We start from the raw sequence: 17,849 nt of genomic DNA on the forward strand, positions 1-17,849 counted from the left end.
TTTATTAATTCATCACACAAATAGGGGGATAATTACCAAGGTAGCCCAGGAGGGGCGGTGGAGGAGGGAAGGACAAGGCCACAAAGCACTTTAAAAGTTTAAAAGTTTAAAACTTATTGAATGCCAGCCTTCTGTTACTTGGGCAATCCTCTGGGGTGGAGTGGCTGGGTGGCCGGAGGGCCCCCCACTGCGTTCTTGGGCATCTGGGTAAGGAGGCTATGGAACTTGGGGAGGAGGGCGGTTGGTTACACGGGGGCTGTAGTGGTGGTCTGTGCTCTTGCTGCCTTTCCTGCAGCTCAGCCATACGCTGGAGCATATTAGTTTGATCCTCCAGCAGCCTCAGTATTGAATCCTGCCTCCTCTCATCATGCTGCCGCCATCTTTCAGCTTCAGCCCTCTCTTCAGCCCGCCACCTCTCCTCCTGGTCATTTTGTGCTTTCCTGCACTCTGACATTGTCTGCCTCCACGCATTCATCTGTGCTCTGTCAGTGTGGGAGGACAGCATGAGCTCAGAGAACATTTCATCGCAAGTGTGTTTTTTTCGCCTTCTAATCTTCGCTAACCTCTGGGAAGGAGAAGATCCTGTGATCCTTGAAACACATTTTCGAAAACTGGAACGTAGTTCTGATAGCACGGATTCCTCTCCCCATACAGCGATCAGATCCCCTACCTCCCGTTCGGTCCATGCTGGAGCTCTTTTGCGATTCTGGGACTCCATCATGGTCACCTCTGCTGATGAGCTCTGCATGGTCACCTCTGCTGATGAGCTTTGCATGGTCACCTGCAGCTTGCCACACTGACGAAACAGGAAATTGAAATTCAAAAGTTTGCGGGCCTTTCCTGTCTACCTGGTCAATGCATCTGAGTTGAGAGTGCTGTCCAGAGCGGTCACAATGGAGCACTCTGGGATAGCTTCCGGAGGCCAATACCATCTAATTGCGTCCACAGTACCCCAAATTCGACCCAGCAAAATCGATTTCATCACTAATCCCCTTGTCGGGAGTGGAGTAAGGAAATCGATTTTAAGAGCCCTTTAAGTCGAAAAAAAGGGCTTCGTCATGTGGATGGGTGCAGGGTTAAATCGATGTAATGCTGCTAAATTCGACCTCAACGCCTAGTGTAGACCAGGGCTAAGTGTGATCCAGAGATTTTCCCTTATCTATCTAAGGAACTTGAGCATTGGCATCTCAAAGCAAGAGGTTCTACCATTTGAGCTAAAGGACTAGGCATATTAGCATGGAGGCAGCAGCAGAATTATAAACCTCCATATGTGGTCCTGCCACTAGTGGGAGACACATATCCACACTGTGTCACCATGGGTTAAACAGGCACATAAATTGAGTCACTTCTTCTGACAAGCAGGGTGACAAATGGATGAATGTAGAGTATGTCATATGTGAGACCTGGGTTCCATTCTTGCAGTACTATTGTCCAACTACTCTGTTATCTTATCTGTAAAAAGGGTGAGTCAATAGTTGCCTCCCGTAAGGTAAGGGTATGAAGCTTTGGTTAATAAGGGTTGTGGGATTACAACTTTTGACTTGTAGCTCTGAGCACCTACCCCTAGGATATGGCGTGGGAAAGTCTTTCTCTCACACACGTTTTACTGTTATGTGTGACAGACCTTGACAATGTATAAGAGGCACATCTGCTTCTGCATCCATCTAAGTTGGGATTGCTCAGCAGCTGGTATGCATGTTCTGGTTTGGCAGTCCTAAGGAGGAGATACAAGTCAGATATTTAAATGTGGCTCTAGATAGTCAGTTTGGCTTGAAGGGTTACTCTAGGTCCCAAGGTGTAGTAAGTCCTTGGGCAAGTGTGTTCAGCAGCAGGACTTAACCATTCATAGATTTCAAGGCTAGAAGGGACCATTAGATGGTCTAGTCTGACCTGTGTAGAATGTAATCCAATTACCCCTGTATTGAGCCTAATAACTTGTGTTTGACTAAGCTTCCACAAAGGTATCCAGCCTTGATTTAAAGACACAAGATATGGAGAATCCACCACTTCCCCTAATAGTCTGTTCTGATGATTAATTGTGAAAAATGTGTGCCTTACTTCTAATTTGAATGTGTTTGGCTTTAACTTCCAGTCACAAGTTGTTGTTATGCCTTTCTCAGATTGATAAAAGAGCCCTTTAATATCTGGTGTTTTCTCCCTGTGAAGATATTCAGACACTGTGCACAACCTCCAATTTTTTAATATTATTTTAAAAATGTGGACACCAGAACTGTACGCAGTATTCCAGGATCAGTCTGACTAGTGCCGGATGCTGAAGTAAAATCACCTCCCTACTTACCTACTCACTGCTCCACTATTTATCAGTGGTGGACTGAGACATTTTTAAATTAGGCATGCAATTCTACACTTACATGCAAAATGTTGTTCTCCATGTGGTGTGACCTCACATTTAGGATCCATTTTTTCTACAAAATGGTGTCCTCCATGTATGTTCTGCAGGTGGGTGAAATCGTCTTGCGGGCACAGCTGGCCCTGTATACACAGATGGCACACCACTGCTATTTATACATGCAAGGATAGCATTCGCTCTGTTTGCCACACCACCATGCTGGGAGCTTGTGTTCAGTTGCTCATTCACTATGACTTCTAAATCCTTTTCTGAGTGTTTTCCAAGATACAGTTCTCCATTTGGGGAGAAAATATTGGGTAACAACGGGATTTTTAATTTAGTGGAGAAAGGCATAATGAGAATCAATGGCTGGACACTGAAGCCAGGCAAGTTCAAAACTAGAAATAAGGAACACATTTTTAACAGTGAGGGTGATTAACCACTGGAACAACCTACCCAAGGAAAGTGATGGATTCTCTGTCTCTTGAGGTCTTCCAATCAAGGCTATGGATGGCTTTCTGGAAGCTATGCTTTAGTCAAACACGAGCTACTGGACTCAATAAAAGGCAAATGGGTGAAATTCAGTGGCCTGTAATAGACGAGTTAGACTAGATGATCTAATGGTCCCATCTGGCCTTAACCTCTGTGAGTTTGGTAGGTAGTGGAGACTACAGGCAATGGTAAACCCTCATTGGCAAAGTCTTGGACCTTGGTATTCACAATGATTCCTTAAATGTTCACAAGCCTACCCAGCCACCTATCAGGCCTACATTTTCATTGGGGATGTCTGTGTTTAAGGAATATATGGTTTAACGTATTCTGATATAGTTATGAAGTGCCAGACCATCCCTCTAGCCCTGATCGGGGATACTGAAATCCACAGTCAAGGAATCTCGTGTGGTTTAGAACTAAGGAAGCAAATAACAAATCTGATTCGTTGTGCTTAGATGCTTCTAGAAAGCCAACATCAGCCATAAAAACACACACACTGTCAGTAACAGGCAATATGGTAGCAGTGGGCACTCTGCACTCATTCAAAATGGAGTGTTCCAGGCTGGTGTCACCAGATGCTGCTGCACACAAAAGGGATAGGATTAGCGGGAGTAACAAAAACCTGTCACAACACAAAAGCATGGCCTTTTGGCCATGACAAATAAAACTGCTGCTATGACTAGCAGAACATATGAATCATACCCTCCTTTCATCTCTGTCTGAGAGATAAACAACTGAGTTGTCCTTTAAATACAGCCCCCATACAGACAGTGCACACACGCACATTTAGCTTCTTAAACACCATGCAGACATCACGAATAAAGACAAACTCTTCTATACAAATGATTATCTGGCATGCAGTACATATGTCCTCCATTTGTCTTCATCAAAGCTTTCACATGCTTACATACTTACATTACATATAGCAGATTACTGGTTTCATTCCTATAAAGGTATATTATGTCTTTGCATGTACTATCTACATTTTTTAGACTGATTCCATTTCAACAGTGACATAAGGAGTTTTTTGTATTGACCTTGCTCCTTCTCTACTGCCAAGGAGGTGGTTCTGAATATAGGTGTAAGGTCTACTGGTTTTGTGTCCCATTCTAGATCTTGTCAGCGGGCTGGGGGACCTAAGGTCTTAAAGTGATGGTAATAATGGGGAAGTACTGCACCACAAAATCTAGTCTGTTGTGTTGCATGGAAGCTTGGTGTTTGCATCTACCCATGATGCTTGTATGGGTGGGATTATGAGTTCAAGATTTGTATAATAATAAAACTTCCCAATGTCTTAAAATAAATTTTCGCTAACAATGAGTCCAAACACTTACCTTTATTTAATTCTTCTCTGGAGGGAAGGCTTGGAGCTGGAGTGAAGAGCTTATGGGAGTGCATGATTAACTGATTTGATTGCTTGCATGTGTGGTTTTCCTTGGCAAAAACCAGAGTGAGGCCTAATACTCAAAAAGTGCAGGTTTTCCCATGCTTTTTAATTTTAATTTCCTTGCAAATAATAGTCAGGCTGCCTGCAACAGACTGTGTTGAAGACTAAACAAATCCTGCACTAAGTTTTAAAAAGCCCAAGGGAAATGTTAATAATGGAGTCCCTGAAGAAAAGTTTCTTTTACTTTAATATCATTTCCACAAAGTGCCAATCTATATCGTTGCTGCGCAACCTAGCTAACTTGGCTATAGGTTGTAGAAGCAGGCATTAGTTGAGCACTATGCCAAGTATACTTGAGAGAATTATTCTGTCTGAGGGATCCAGCCCTTTATTTATATGCAGCACTTGAAACTGACTTTCCTATAACAGGCCAGAGAGTAAAATGTATTTTATTTCTCTGATTATTCTTCTACAATAAGGTACTAGAGATAATATTTACACATTTGTGTCATAAAAGTGTTTCCCTTTTTTCCTGTTAAATAGCTAAGATCCAAGAAAATACTTAATAAATATATTACAAACCCACTGGTTGCCAACCAAGTTTTGCTTAGCATTATGAATTCATAATTAATTCCTAAAGCTTAGAATTCACTGCTGTGCAATGATCACACTTTATTCAATGTTCACGATGTTCTCTTTGTATTTCATTTGTGTAGATTATGACTAAAAATGTTTACCTTATCATTTAAGATCTTAGAAATGCTAAAGAAAATCATGCCTACATTATAACTTTTTGTGTCATAAAATAGATTATTGTATTGCCAATATTCCATATTATGAAAATGGTGTGTAGTAATTAGGTGGCTGCTGCTGCTGGAATTACTCCGAACAGATCAAAGGATGACTGGCTCAGGTATCAGCTAAAGGGAAAACAAATGTGTCTTAGCTAGCAGTGCATTTTGGAAGAAAATAATATTAGTGTTGGCCTTTGGTCTTTCATTTATTTAATCTTGTTTTATCAGAGAAAACAGATCAGAGAGGTTCCTTCAATGCACCATCTGTTTCTTTGCAATTGGGAATGGTAGAATAATTTTCTGAGGAACTGCTGACAAGATGTGGCAAGGGAACAATAATCCATCAGGACCAGATTTCTCATTAAAATCACTAGCTCAGCTGTGCTATAGCTAATCCTTGATTTACGCTGGTCACCCTGTGGTGTGAGGAGGATAGGGAGAGGTCATTTTTTTTTAGTGCCTGTCCTAATCCTGAGGCTCTTGACAGTTCCTAGAATTGTTGTCACATCAGTTTTGGCAGCACAGACTCCCTTAGGTCAGTAAATTTATTCCAGACAGTCAATCTGTCATGATAACAGAAATAACCGTAGTCACTCCATGACCGTCACCTAGTTGTTCCATGAATTATTCAGATTGGTTGACTATTGTCATCTCATCCTGTAGGTTCTTACTAGGAAAGAAAGATGTAGTGCTCAGGGCTCCTCCTGAATTAGAAAGGGGGTCTGTCCCTCATCCCTCTTGCCTCTGGAGCAGAGGTGAATATTGACATTGAATAATCTCTTCAATGTGCCTGTGGTCTGTTTCCCCATTCAGAGTCTGGATTACAGACTCTTAGCTTAGGTCTCCTCCGTTACCGCCACTGAGATGCCTGTTTCTGGGACACTGCCTCAGCCGGACATGTCAGTCTGCTTACTGAAGTGACAGGCAGACAAGCTAAGCAGCTTCAGGACAGTGTTAAAAGTAAAAAAACTACCACCAGGGTGCAGTGGGGTGGAAATGAGCCATACTAGGAGGATTAAGAAAACAAGGAAGCAATGGAAGAAACAAATACGGGCAAAGGATACCTGGACTACAAGCAGTTGCTAAGAGTTGAGCAGGGGAGAATCTTCTCTACAGACTGAAAAATCATTGATGCAGACAGTTAATGAATGAGGACAGACATATGAAGGGATTTTAAGCAGCAGCAGCCCCCAACTTTATTAAACTTAAGTTGAGCAGAGGCTCTATTTGTCACCCAGACTCTCACCTGTTAGGGTGGAGATTATAGGGCTTCTACTATGTAGCCCAGGGATGACTCTCCTCAGCCTAACCCCAGGCTTCAGCTTGTTTTTCTGAATCCTTTCATTCCTTTCTCCTCCCCCAATGAGGAGGACAGAGAGTTCTAAAAAGGGGGAACTTGGCAGGTGAAGACCTCCAGATTTCCTCTATCCCATGGCACAAGGCCAATCAGCACAATCCCAGGTCTCTTACTTCTGGGAACTGGCCCTTTTAGCCTTCTAACTGCACTGGAAACCAGCTGCAAATTGTGATAAAGTAACATCCGTACCAAGTACCACAAATGACTAAACCCTACTCCTATTTAACCTAACTGTGCTTCTAGGATGCTGCAAGAAAGGGGGAAACCCCACCAGGACTCTGCCAATTTGGCCCCCATGGGAAGAAAAAATTCCTTCCTGACTCCCTAAAACAAGCAATCCATCAGACCCCAAGCATCTGCAAAACATATTTCTAATACTACAGTTAAGAGTGGGGTTGAGGGGGGCTGCGGAAATGGAGCAGGAAGAGGCTCCCTAAACAATCCAGGCTAAGGATTAAATTAATGAAAGAGGAGAGGAAAGGACCAATCAGTTCTCTTCCTCCTTTGGCTGGCCAATGGGTGGAGAGGGGTTGGAGTGACCCATATTGGGATTTTCTATTTTGTTTTCTGGCAATGCAAGCTCTATTTGTTTTGTGGTTTGTTGTTTGTAGTAAATCTTGCTCTCCAAAGACCTTCCCGAAATAGAAGCTTCAAGAAAGAACATGATTGGCTTGAAAGATTATTTTGTTTTGATTGTTAAACCCGCTGCACCATTCCACCAGCTCACAATGTCAGTTTCATGTAGGCATGCTTCAGTACATTACCACACTTTAAGTTGCTAAATTTAGCCAACCGCCTCTCTGCTTCTCTGGTGCCAAGACAAGGAAGAGAGAGTTGCAGACTTTAGAGGAGTGGACTAGCAGTTCATAGAAAGCCAGAATAGCTGCTGAGCTCTGAATCACTAGTCAGAACCCCTTTGTACTCCCTCTACAGTTTATTAGGGACTAAAACATTGCTGAGGAAACATCAGGTGTCCATTTCTCCTAGACTGGAAACTTGAGATTCTAGAGGTGCCACAGCAGAACTCCTCCACTGCCCTATCACAGAAATAAGATATAGGAGCAAAATATGATCCAGGCATAAATGGGTTCAGTACAACTGACTTCAGAGAAGATAGACTTTCACTTGACATAGGCAGGTGCAAATTTGGCTTTCGACTCCTACAGAGGCAGACCTTCCTCTCTCCCAGGACATGCTGTCTGATACACTATCCTCTCTTGAAAAAATTTGCAGGGGAGAGAGAGAGAGGAAAAGTGGCAATCGTTTTCGCGTGCCCAGTTTGAAACACTGAGGGCGTGATTTTCAGAGGGGCTGAGCACTGACATCTTCCATTGACTGCAACTATAGGTGCAAATGCTTGCACCTAACTGGCTTATAAGTAATTGTTCATGCAAACTGTTTGCAAGTTGCACATGAACATTGCTGAAAATCAGATTTGCTGTGCATTCCAATTCACAAGCATGATCAGTTTTTACTGCTGCTAATATTGTCGGTTGAGGAACACTTTCTCTAGGACAGTGGTTCCCAAACTGGGATTCATGAAATGTACAGGGGGTTCTCAGGAAAAAATTCCCTAATGGCGGACAGAGCTGTCCCTATGGACCCTGGGCAGCATGGGGCTAGCAGCCCAGAGCCCCTGGACTTCCAAGAGCTAAGCAGATCAAAGCAAGCATATCTATCACTCTGAGAAGATTTAAACTTCAAGACTCCTTATAAGAAATGGAAAGGAAGGTGGATATTTTTTGCTGTTTTTAAAATTAAATAGGCAGCTATTATTGTTTTTAAAATTATTATGAAGAACAAGTTTAAGCTTTGTTGCATTGTTGCATGTGCATTGTTTGTCTGAACTGCTCAAGACCTGAATGCTTGTGTAGGAGGAACTCTTTGAGTTGGCTTCTTAAATACCTTCATGCTGTTTCACATCTGATACTCTTTGATGAAACCTAGGAGCCTTGTCTTATAACAGTCTTATTCAAAGTGATACAAGCTATGAAAGTGAGATCTTGGAAGAGTGTTGCCATTTTCATAATGTAATAAAAATACTGTAATGATTACTAGTTAATAATAAATAGTGTGTAATAAGCATGTCATAAAAACAAATTTTACATTTCCAAGATCACTGCTTTTATAATTTATACTCAGATAAAAGAGAAAATCCCTGGAAATATTCATTTTTAGGAGGGGGTTTGCAAGACTTGACATTTTAGTGAAAGGGGTCCACAAGTTGTTAAAGTTTAGGAACCACTGCTCTAGGAGATAGCCTTGCTACTTTCAGATTTGAATGAAACTGCAAAATGTTGATATATTTTTAAAAATTTGAGCTATGCTCCACGCTACTGAAGTTTAACTATCTTCAAAATTCTTTAATAAACTCTGTGAATTTTCTATTAATTCTTGGGTGGTCAGAGCTCTGTGGCTAATTCACCATGGAGACAGCAGGAGCCTGGGGAAAAATCATGGAGGGAAAGTTTAAAAAAAAAAATCTTGGTGGTCACTGAAGACCCTCACATCATCTTGGATGCAGCTGTGTTTTTTTCACCTGCATTGCCAGTTATGTACAGGCAATGTATGGGCTCCCGCACCAGACCTTAGTCCTATAGCCCAGTGGTTCCCAAACTTGTTCCGCCGCTTGTGCAGGGAAAGCCCCTGGCAGGCCGGGCCGGTTTGTTTACCTGCCATGTCCGCAGGTGCGGCCGATTGCGGCTCCCAGTGGCCACGGTTCGCTGCTCCAGGCCAATGGGAGCTGCTAGAAGCGGTGCAGGCCAAGGGATGTACTGGCCGCCGCTTCGAGCAACTCCCATTCGTCTGGAGCAGCGAACTGTGGCCACTGGGAGCCGCAATTGGCCGAACCTGCAGACGCAGCAGGTAAACAATCCGGCCCGGCCCTCCAGGGGCTTTCCCTGCACAAGCGGCAGAACAAGTTTGGGAATCACTGCTATAGACCCTTTTTTCCAGAATACCTTCAATTCCATTTCTGTGGCTGAACACTTAATTGTTCACACTGACCTCCCAAAAAAGAGATGGGGCTGTCCTGGTAACAGATGCATTGGCAAATGAGGGACGGCTATTTTGGTTTAAGAACAGTATGTATTTTACGGGTCTCAAGAGTTTTCCTCAATGCATTTAAGCACTGTGTTGAAAAACATTCTTGTATGTACACAGTCATAAATTCACAGTACCGAAGGATCTAGATACGCTCTCTGCCTTCTTGCGATTATTGGCTTCTGTGAAATGATTATGGAGTCAAGATAAAGAAAACAGCCCTGCTGGATGTTTAAGACAAACATGTCTGTTTGCGCAGAAGGCATTGAAAAAAGATGCAAGAAAAGGGCATCCTTGTAAAGGGATTTGCTGCGTGGACATTGCTTTAATGTGGTGGCTCCAGCTCGAGCCTCCTTCCCCCAGGCTTGAGAGGGCCAAGTTTCAGGTCAAGCTGCAGCATCTCCATAGCTATTTTTAGCACATTAGCATGAGCTCTGCCAGCACAAGTCTGTGGACCCAGGCTGGGAGACTTGCTCCCAGATGCAGTGAAGATGTATCCTTTAAGGCCACTGCACAGTGAAGCAGCCCCATTGCATTAGTTTGATAAGGGCTGGCTCTAGGGGCGGGTGATCAGGGCAATTGTTCCGAGCGCTGATCTGCTTTTCTGATCAGCTTTTATTTATTTATTTTTGTTGCTCCGCTTCTTATTGGCTGGCCTCTTTTGTGCTTGGCCACTGGGTGGGTGCCAAAAATGTTTTGAAAGGGCTAGGGATGCTTCTGATTTTGATTGTTGGGTGATAGGTGTTGAGATTGCTGGTGCTTTACATAATAAAGCTTCAGCCATTCCCTGAGACCAGAATCCATTCGTAGTCTTTATTCCTTGTCCTCTCAATGGCAGCACCAACTAATCTTTTGAAGAAAAAGTCTGTAGAAATGAATATACTGCCAAGTGGAGAAAGAAAAGTTACATGGTTGAAGCAGTACATTTTAATTTATTACCGGGCAACATTTCAGAAGTTAAATGCACTCTTGGAAAATAGAATCAGGTGAATGTCAATGAGACTACATCACCTCCTAGCAGCTGCCTCCTCAATACTGCCTAAAAGCATATTTTCTCCTGTTTGGCAAAGCATCATTGCCAACTGTCTATACAGAAAATCCATAAATAAAATAGGGTCAAATCAACCCCCATGGTCCACATGATGCCATGGAAACTCTGCTGCTTGAAGACTGTGAAGCTTTCTGTATCTATTGTCAGATTATTAGATTTTTCCACGGAGTAGGATAGCTCCTCCTGGTCTTTCAGTGTCACTCAACATTTGAAAATCTGTTACAGAATAATTACTGCAAGAGAATTTTTGTATTTGTGTTGGCAACTGCAGGATACAGTCTTGATTACATTGCCTAGAAGCTGCTGGAGGAAATTAGGGTTGAGAGCTAAGTGGAAAACAAGTGCCATTGTGCTCTCTAGTACAGGAAAAAAACTGGTTATGTGCTTTGGAAAATAAAGTACAAAGGCTACATTGTCTCTTTTGTTTTTAAATCACAACTACCTGTGACAGCATCATCTTCCTATAGTCCCTTAGTATGGAGAAAGAAGGGACTCCAGCCAACTGTGACTGGGTCCTGAAACTCAGCACTAGGCTGAATTGTTCTGCCAAATTTCTTGCCCTGTTCCCTGTAACTAATGCATTCCCTGTTTCCTCAGGAAGACACAAGCTAGTTCCCTTGTGGCAAACGTATAGCTAAGTGCTTAGCACTTTGGGACAGTCCTTTTTCCTTTCTCTGCTGAGATAGACTAAAGCCTGTACAGGCAAAAATACATAAGGGCCCTTCTTGCTCCAGAGGAAATTCCCAAATAGCTCATGTTTAGAAAGACCTTTTAGGGCCCAAGGGGCAGAGAAGGTTCTCTGGGTTCCAGAAGGAGACCAAGGAGTCTTGGAAAGCCCTTTCAGTGCAGGAAAGTAAAGTAAAGTAAACTAGCTCTGTAGGTGCTCCCTGCCCCAGCAGGAAACCCAGCTAAAACTCCCAGCAAACTGCCTTTGTCTTACCAAGTACCTGTGCTGATAAACCACATCTAGCAGCAGACTTTCTTGTTATATCATGCTCTGGAGGCTAACAAGCCCCACATATCTTTAAGCTTCCCCAGTTAACTCTTGCTTCCTCATCAGCATCCCTGTGGTTCTCTACCTTCCCCATATTCCCCACTGGCCCAGGCGACTGTGGGATAATACATTCTGCCACACTCCCCTCTTAAACCAGGGATCAAATTTCTTTAAAACTTGACACAATGTGGCTTCAAGCCTCCAGAGGTGAAAAGCTGGTGTGCACAATGTGGTACTTCGTTGGATCTCAATGGTAACTCATTATGGTAACAACACAAAAATCTTCGTTGAGTTTCAGGCTTGCTCTAGATATTAAGGAAAGAAATACAGTGTTCAAAATCTTAAATTGTTGTAATGAATTAAATCCTTTTTTGCTTATTTGTCAAATGCTGGTAGGTAGCCTGTTGAATGTTGTAGATAAACATTTCTGGAAATGTTGGTTTTTATTTTTTAAATCAAGGAGAATTGCCAGTGGTATGCGTTTATCTTTTTTTCTCTGTAAACTCTGAATACTTTCATCTTTACATCATCTGAAGTGATTTCATGTCTTTCTTAGAATCAGTGCATTTGTACAGGTCACTTTTCACTCTGACAAAATGCCTTATAACAGGTTTAGTTTAAGGAGAAAAGGAGGAGGAATGTTGGAGTACTCAGACTGCCTATTAGCAGTTCCAGGTAATAAGACATAGCGAGCTGCTGAAGCCCATTAGCTAAGTCACACGAACAAATCACTTGTGGCACCTTAGAGACTAACAAATTTATTTGAGCATAAGCTTTCGCGAGCTACAGCTCACTTCATCGGACGATGAAGTGAGCTGTAGCTTGCGAAAGCTTATGCTCAAATAAATTTGTTAGTCTCTAAGGTGCCACAAGTCCTCCTTTTCTTTTTGCGAATACAGACTAACACGGCTGCTACTCTGGAACAAATCACTGTCCTACATTTTCTATCCAAATCGCTTTCCTTTTTAAATATAGGAGAAACAGCAGCTGTGCACACACATCTTTACACATATGGGCAAAATTCACCACTGACTTTAATAGACTTCCACTGGAGTGAATTTGGCTTGGGGGCCTCTTTAGGATTTAAATTTTCTGTGGGGAAAATGTCAGATTAGATTTTAGTTTCTGTTTAGTCTAAACTATGTTTAAAAGAGAAGCTGCAAGAGGAAATGAGCAGGACCATTGCTGGGCTATAGAGAGGGAAGTTTATATCTCAAATGCTATTTTAAAATAGAAAATAACTAAGCAGTTCACTTCTGTAGCACGTAGCAGCGAGGTGGGGAAGGAGTGTGGTATTTTCATTTTAACTTTGGCCACCCACAAACACCAGGATGGACTTCAAAGACAAGCACTGTGATTCTGTTCAAACTCAGTAGCTGCCTGTTCCAGCACTTCAGAGACAACTGGGCTGCTTTCAAGTTCTGTTTTCGCTTGAAAAAGCTAAATTGGGAGTACCTCCAAATTTAGCTTTTTAAAGTGAAAATAAAACTTCAGAAGACTAGCCATCTCTGAAACACTGTGCCGCACAGCAGGGGCTTAAGAGAAGGCCCAGCGGAAGAAAGAAAATGCACAGAGCAGAAGCTTTAAGCTGGCTTTGTTGCTGAACTCTGCAGCATGTCTTTGAAAAAGAAAATACTAAAAATAACAGGTAATAAATATGTAAAAAATCTAAACTTTCCTTATACTGAATTGAGGGCTACATCAGGGTTGCGAAACTGTATGGAGGGCTGGGTAGGGAAGGCTGTGCCTCCCCAAAAAGCTTGCGCCCCCCATCCGCCCCTCTCAGATCCCCCAATCCATCCAACCCCCTGCTCCTTGTCCCCTGATTGCCCCCTCCTGGGACCTCCCGCCCCTAACTGCCCCCCCAGAACCCCACCCCCTATCCAACCCCCCTGCTCCCAGTCCCCTGAGTGCCTCCCCGACCCCTATCCACACCCCTGCCCCCTGACAGGCCCCCCGGGACCCCACCCCCTATCCAATGCCCCTCCCCATCCCCTGACTGCCCCAACCCCTATCCACACCCCCCACCCCCTGACAGCCCCCTGGGACTCCCATGCCTATCCAACCCCCCGCCCCCTTACCGTGCTGCTCAGAGCAGCAGGAGCTCTCAGCCCTGCTGGAGCCAGCCATGCTGCCCACACTGCCTGGGAGGAGCGGCGGGCCAGAGCACTGGCGTTGCGTCATGGTGGCATCGCTGTGGGGGAGGGGCCGGGGGCTGGCCTCCGCAGCCAGGAGCTCAAGGGCCAGGCAGGATGGTCCCGCGGGCCGTAGTTTGCCCACCTCTGATCTAGGGATTGCTGACTGAGATCAAGATCCCATTGTGCTAAGTGTCATACATAATAAAACAGGCCCTGCCCCCTAGAGCTTACGATATTAAGGCCCAGATCCTGCAAAAACTTGTGCATGTGCTTAACTTAAGTTTGTAAGTAGTTCCACTGGAGCAGATTCTTAACTGGTGTGAATTGTCGCAGTTCTACTTAAGTGCATGGAGCTACGATCATTTACATGGTTGAGGATTTGCCTTGAGTTCATTAAGTGTGGACATATGCCTTGCCAGAAGTGAAGCTTAAATAGACAAGTGAAACAAAAGATGGGAGGAAGGAAGTGGCTCAACCCCATTTTACAGAATGGTTACCGTGTCATAGACATATCAGTAAATTACCCAAGGTCACACAGGAAGTTAGTGCAAAGGCAGGTATTAAAGTGAGTTCTCTCACGTTCCAGTCTAGAGCCGTCATCACAAAGTCATCCTTCCTCTGCTTGTGAAGCAAAATATTTTTTTAATTTTTTTTATGACAGCTAAAAGTGTTCCAGGCATTGTACCAAGTAGGTGATGGCAGAGGCAGAATTCCACCATCACTTGCACCGAGTTAGGGCTGGTCAAGAAACTGGGATTATTTCTGACTCAAAATGCTGACTGAAATGAAAACTGTTTCCTTTATAAATTTTGTGGGGTTTCCTTTTTTTTTCACAAAAGAGGGTGAAATGTAAATATTTTGAGGTTTTTTTGGGTTCCCTTCCCACTGCTACATCCCTCTGCCAGTGAGAGGGGAAAATGGGGGTGGGGGGAATGTTTGTTTTGAATCATTTTGTTGAAAAATGTCAAATTACATTATATGAAATTTTTTGCAAAAGTTTTATTCAGAAGCCTATTTTTATTAGAAGAACATGGGTGTATGGTTTTTTGTTTTGTTTTTACCAACTCAACACAATGCTATGCCCCCTGACTTAAAGCTCATAGACATCAATGGTTGTGCCTGGGTGCACCTGAGGGCAGAATTAGGCTAAGGATCCCTATCCCCAAAGAGTTAACAAAGGCAGTTAATGAAGTGGTAGTGGGTGAGGTAAGACAATAAGAAAATCAGGCAACTCCTCAATGTAGTTGTGTACCTCTGCTGATTGTCCGGTTTTGTTGTTAACACATTTCTTGTAAATAGCTAGGCAGAAATGAATTCCTAGGAGGGATCGGAATGAGGCGAGGGTAGTGGCTGGGTGCACAGGCTTTGAGAGTCTATTGTATCTATCGTAGTGGAATGGTGGAAGATTCAAAGGTGGGAGTGGGAGAAAAGTGCACGATGTCCTAACTTACATCTTGTCATTGATTATTGCTCACTAATATTTCTGCTAAGTGCAGGAATTTTTATCCTAAAATTGGGTATACTCTGAATTTAGATTTGGACTGTGGCACCTGGGGGGTTGCTATTGGGCCAGGAGCAAAGAGGTGTCTCTCATGCTCTTTGAAGCCACAGTCCCTTGCTACTGCCTCTGCTCTTGCTTCTTCAAGCTGAGCAACAAGTCCTAGTGTACGTGCATATGATGGGAGAAGGTTCTGAGCTTGGGGTGCATGTGGGTATGATGAGAAAGAAAAGGCCGTGGCAGAGGGAGAATAATAAAGATATAAGAGAGATGAAGCTGTTCCTCGCTAATCCTTTAGGGTGTCCCCATATTTTCATTATAAAGGGACATGAGAAGGGAGGGGGCCTCTACTTAGCACTTTGCCGCTACACTCATGGCTCATTAAAATGGTTTCTTATGAACACCTTCAGCATCATCCAAGTGTTTTGCTTTGAAATCCTAATCAGTTTGCCAAGGGACAAACCGATAACCCCAAATTTATTTTGGGCTCCAGCAAGAACTGTAACCCGCCTCTCTTTTCCTAGGGAAAGGAAGTATTTTATGTTATATACTACCCAAAGGAGCTTCTTTATGAATCAATGTCTAATATTACGGCATATTGGCAATAAATGATCATAAAATAAAGTAACAGAAATCAGAATTATTTGTGGCTTTTAACTTAGGTTTGAATCTAATCCTCTAAACCCTAAATGGATGAAGGGTTGATTTCTTTTATCAAGCTGTTCTCCCAGCTCTGTTACTGGCCACCTAGCTGGATGCATAATTAGCATCTACATCAGTCAAACTTCAAATAGAAAGGTTCTGCCCTGTCTCTCTGAACTAGGGTTATCTTACTCCTTTTGTGCATTTGAATATTACTAAATCTTTAGACATTAAAAGGGTCTTTAATTTAGGCTTTGCAACCTCACTTATGTCGTTTTTGATATTAGTGGTAAAAAATAGACTAGACAATTAAAATGTTCTCTTAGGAAAAACTAACTCAAATTAACTTGTTTCAGAGTGGTCAGTAGGGCACTGTTAGCAGTTGGCTCCAGGTAGTAACTGAGGCCTAGGTTCTGATCCAAAGCTCATAGACTTCCATTGAGTTCATTCTGTTGACTTCAATGGGCTTTGCCTTAGACCTTGGAGGGACTGTCTGAAGTCAGGTCTACACTTAAAACTTTTGCTGATATCATAATGTTGATTAGGGATGTTGGCTTTTTAAAGTCATTTCTAATTCCAGCAAACGACCCAATGTAAATGCAGTTATAATGGGGAAAATGTTTTTGCTGGTATCTTATTTCGTCTGGTTAACTGGTATAAGCTATACCAGCGAAAGCAGTCCTTTGCTGCTAGTGTATCTCCACTAGGAGGGCTTGCCGGGATACCTATACCTGTATAGCCATCACAACAAATCTTTCCTAGTGTACACTAGGCCTGAATGTGTATTTCTTTTCATAGAACGTAGAAGTGAAAATAGGTACATGTATTTCCATTTTCATTCAGGTATTCTTGACTTCAATGGACTATAGCAGCATTTATTGGAGGCGGATGACATTTACTTCTTGATACTAACAGGACACCTCAGTATGTTTGGCTGAATTACTGAAGAATAACTGTAGTGCCCATTTCATTACAGGCCTCAGAGGATGAACAATTCTCCTCTCCTTTGGCGGGAATTGGAATATTTAGTACCCTCCTTCACACCATACAAAACATGCTGCCTAGTCACAAAAGGCTCCCATGCTGACAATAGTTTAATGCTCAACTACCTCACACTGAAGAATTTTCGAAACTTTCTGATGTGGCTCTGAACACTGGCATAATCCACTTAATCGATCAGTAATGCAGGAAATTGTCAGTGGGAGAAGCGGCTCCCTCCCATTTCCCACCTGGGCTGGCTGTCAGTGAGAGCAGCCGAATATGCCGGTGGGGGGGCACAGCGGGAAAAGGATGGAGGCCCTCCCCTGCCTGTAGGTAACTCTGGTGGGGTGGGGAGAGTGTTGCTGTCCCGGGCTGTGTGCAGGGTGGGGAGGTCGCTGGGCTGAGGAGACACATAGGGTGGTCAAGTTTCTTCCCTTTTAGAGTGTGCTCCCTAACCCTGGTATCAGGAGGCATAAGTCATCTATGCTTAGAACTGCACTGGAGGAAGCAGCTGTGAATTTCAGGGTAACTGTGCCTGTATTCCCCCTCTGTGGTCCCTTGAGGGCACTCACTTAAGGTTTCTGGCTACAAGCTGTCACCTCTCTTGGATGGAGTCCTGTCTCTCTCTCCCGCCTGACTGGGGGTTTTAAGACTGCACACCTCCCGGCCTTACACTGTGATATCTCCAGTAAGCCAGTTTGCCTAAAGGCCAGGGCCTGTGCTTTGCTTTCTCTCCAAGAGCTATGAACAGTGCATTGCCAGCAATTACAACTTACCACACATCTTTCTAAGCAAACACATTTATTCTTAAGGTAAAAACATTACAAGAAAACATATGAACACCATAAAGGTTCCTATATGTATGCTTAAAGCTTATCAGAGATCACCCCTCAGTCTTATGGGGACCCAGTAGGCCAAAATCTTTCCAATCCTTCTGTAGGAGTTGGGGGTCCCCCTTCAACAGAAGATCCTGTCCATTTTCTGGATCAGAAAGAAGGCCTTATGTCAGTTTAAATGCATCGGTTTTATGCCAAAAGACTGTTCTCTGTCTGGTCTCTGGAAAACCCATTGTATCAGTGTATGCAAAACTTTCCAGAGATGGTGCCTTTCTGGAGGTGCTTAC

The sequence above is a fragment of the Dermochelys coriacea genome, chromosome 7 (genome assembly GCF_009764565.3).
Source record: "Dermochelys coriacea isolate rDerCor1 chromosome 7, rDerCor1.pri.v4, whole genome shotgun sequence".
NCBI classification, from domain to species: Eukaryota; Metazoa; Chordata; order Testudines; family Dermochelyidae; genus Dermochelys; species Dermochelys coriacea.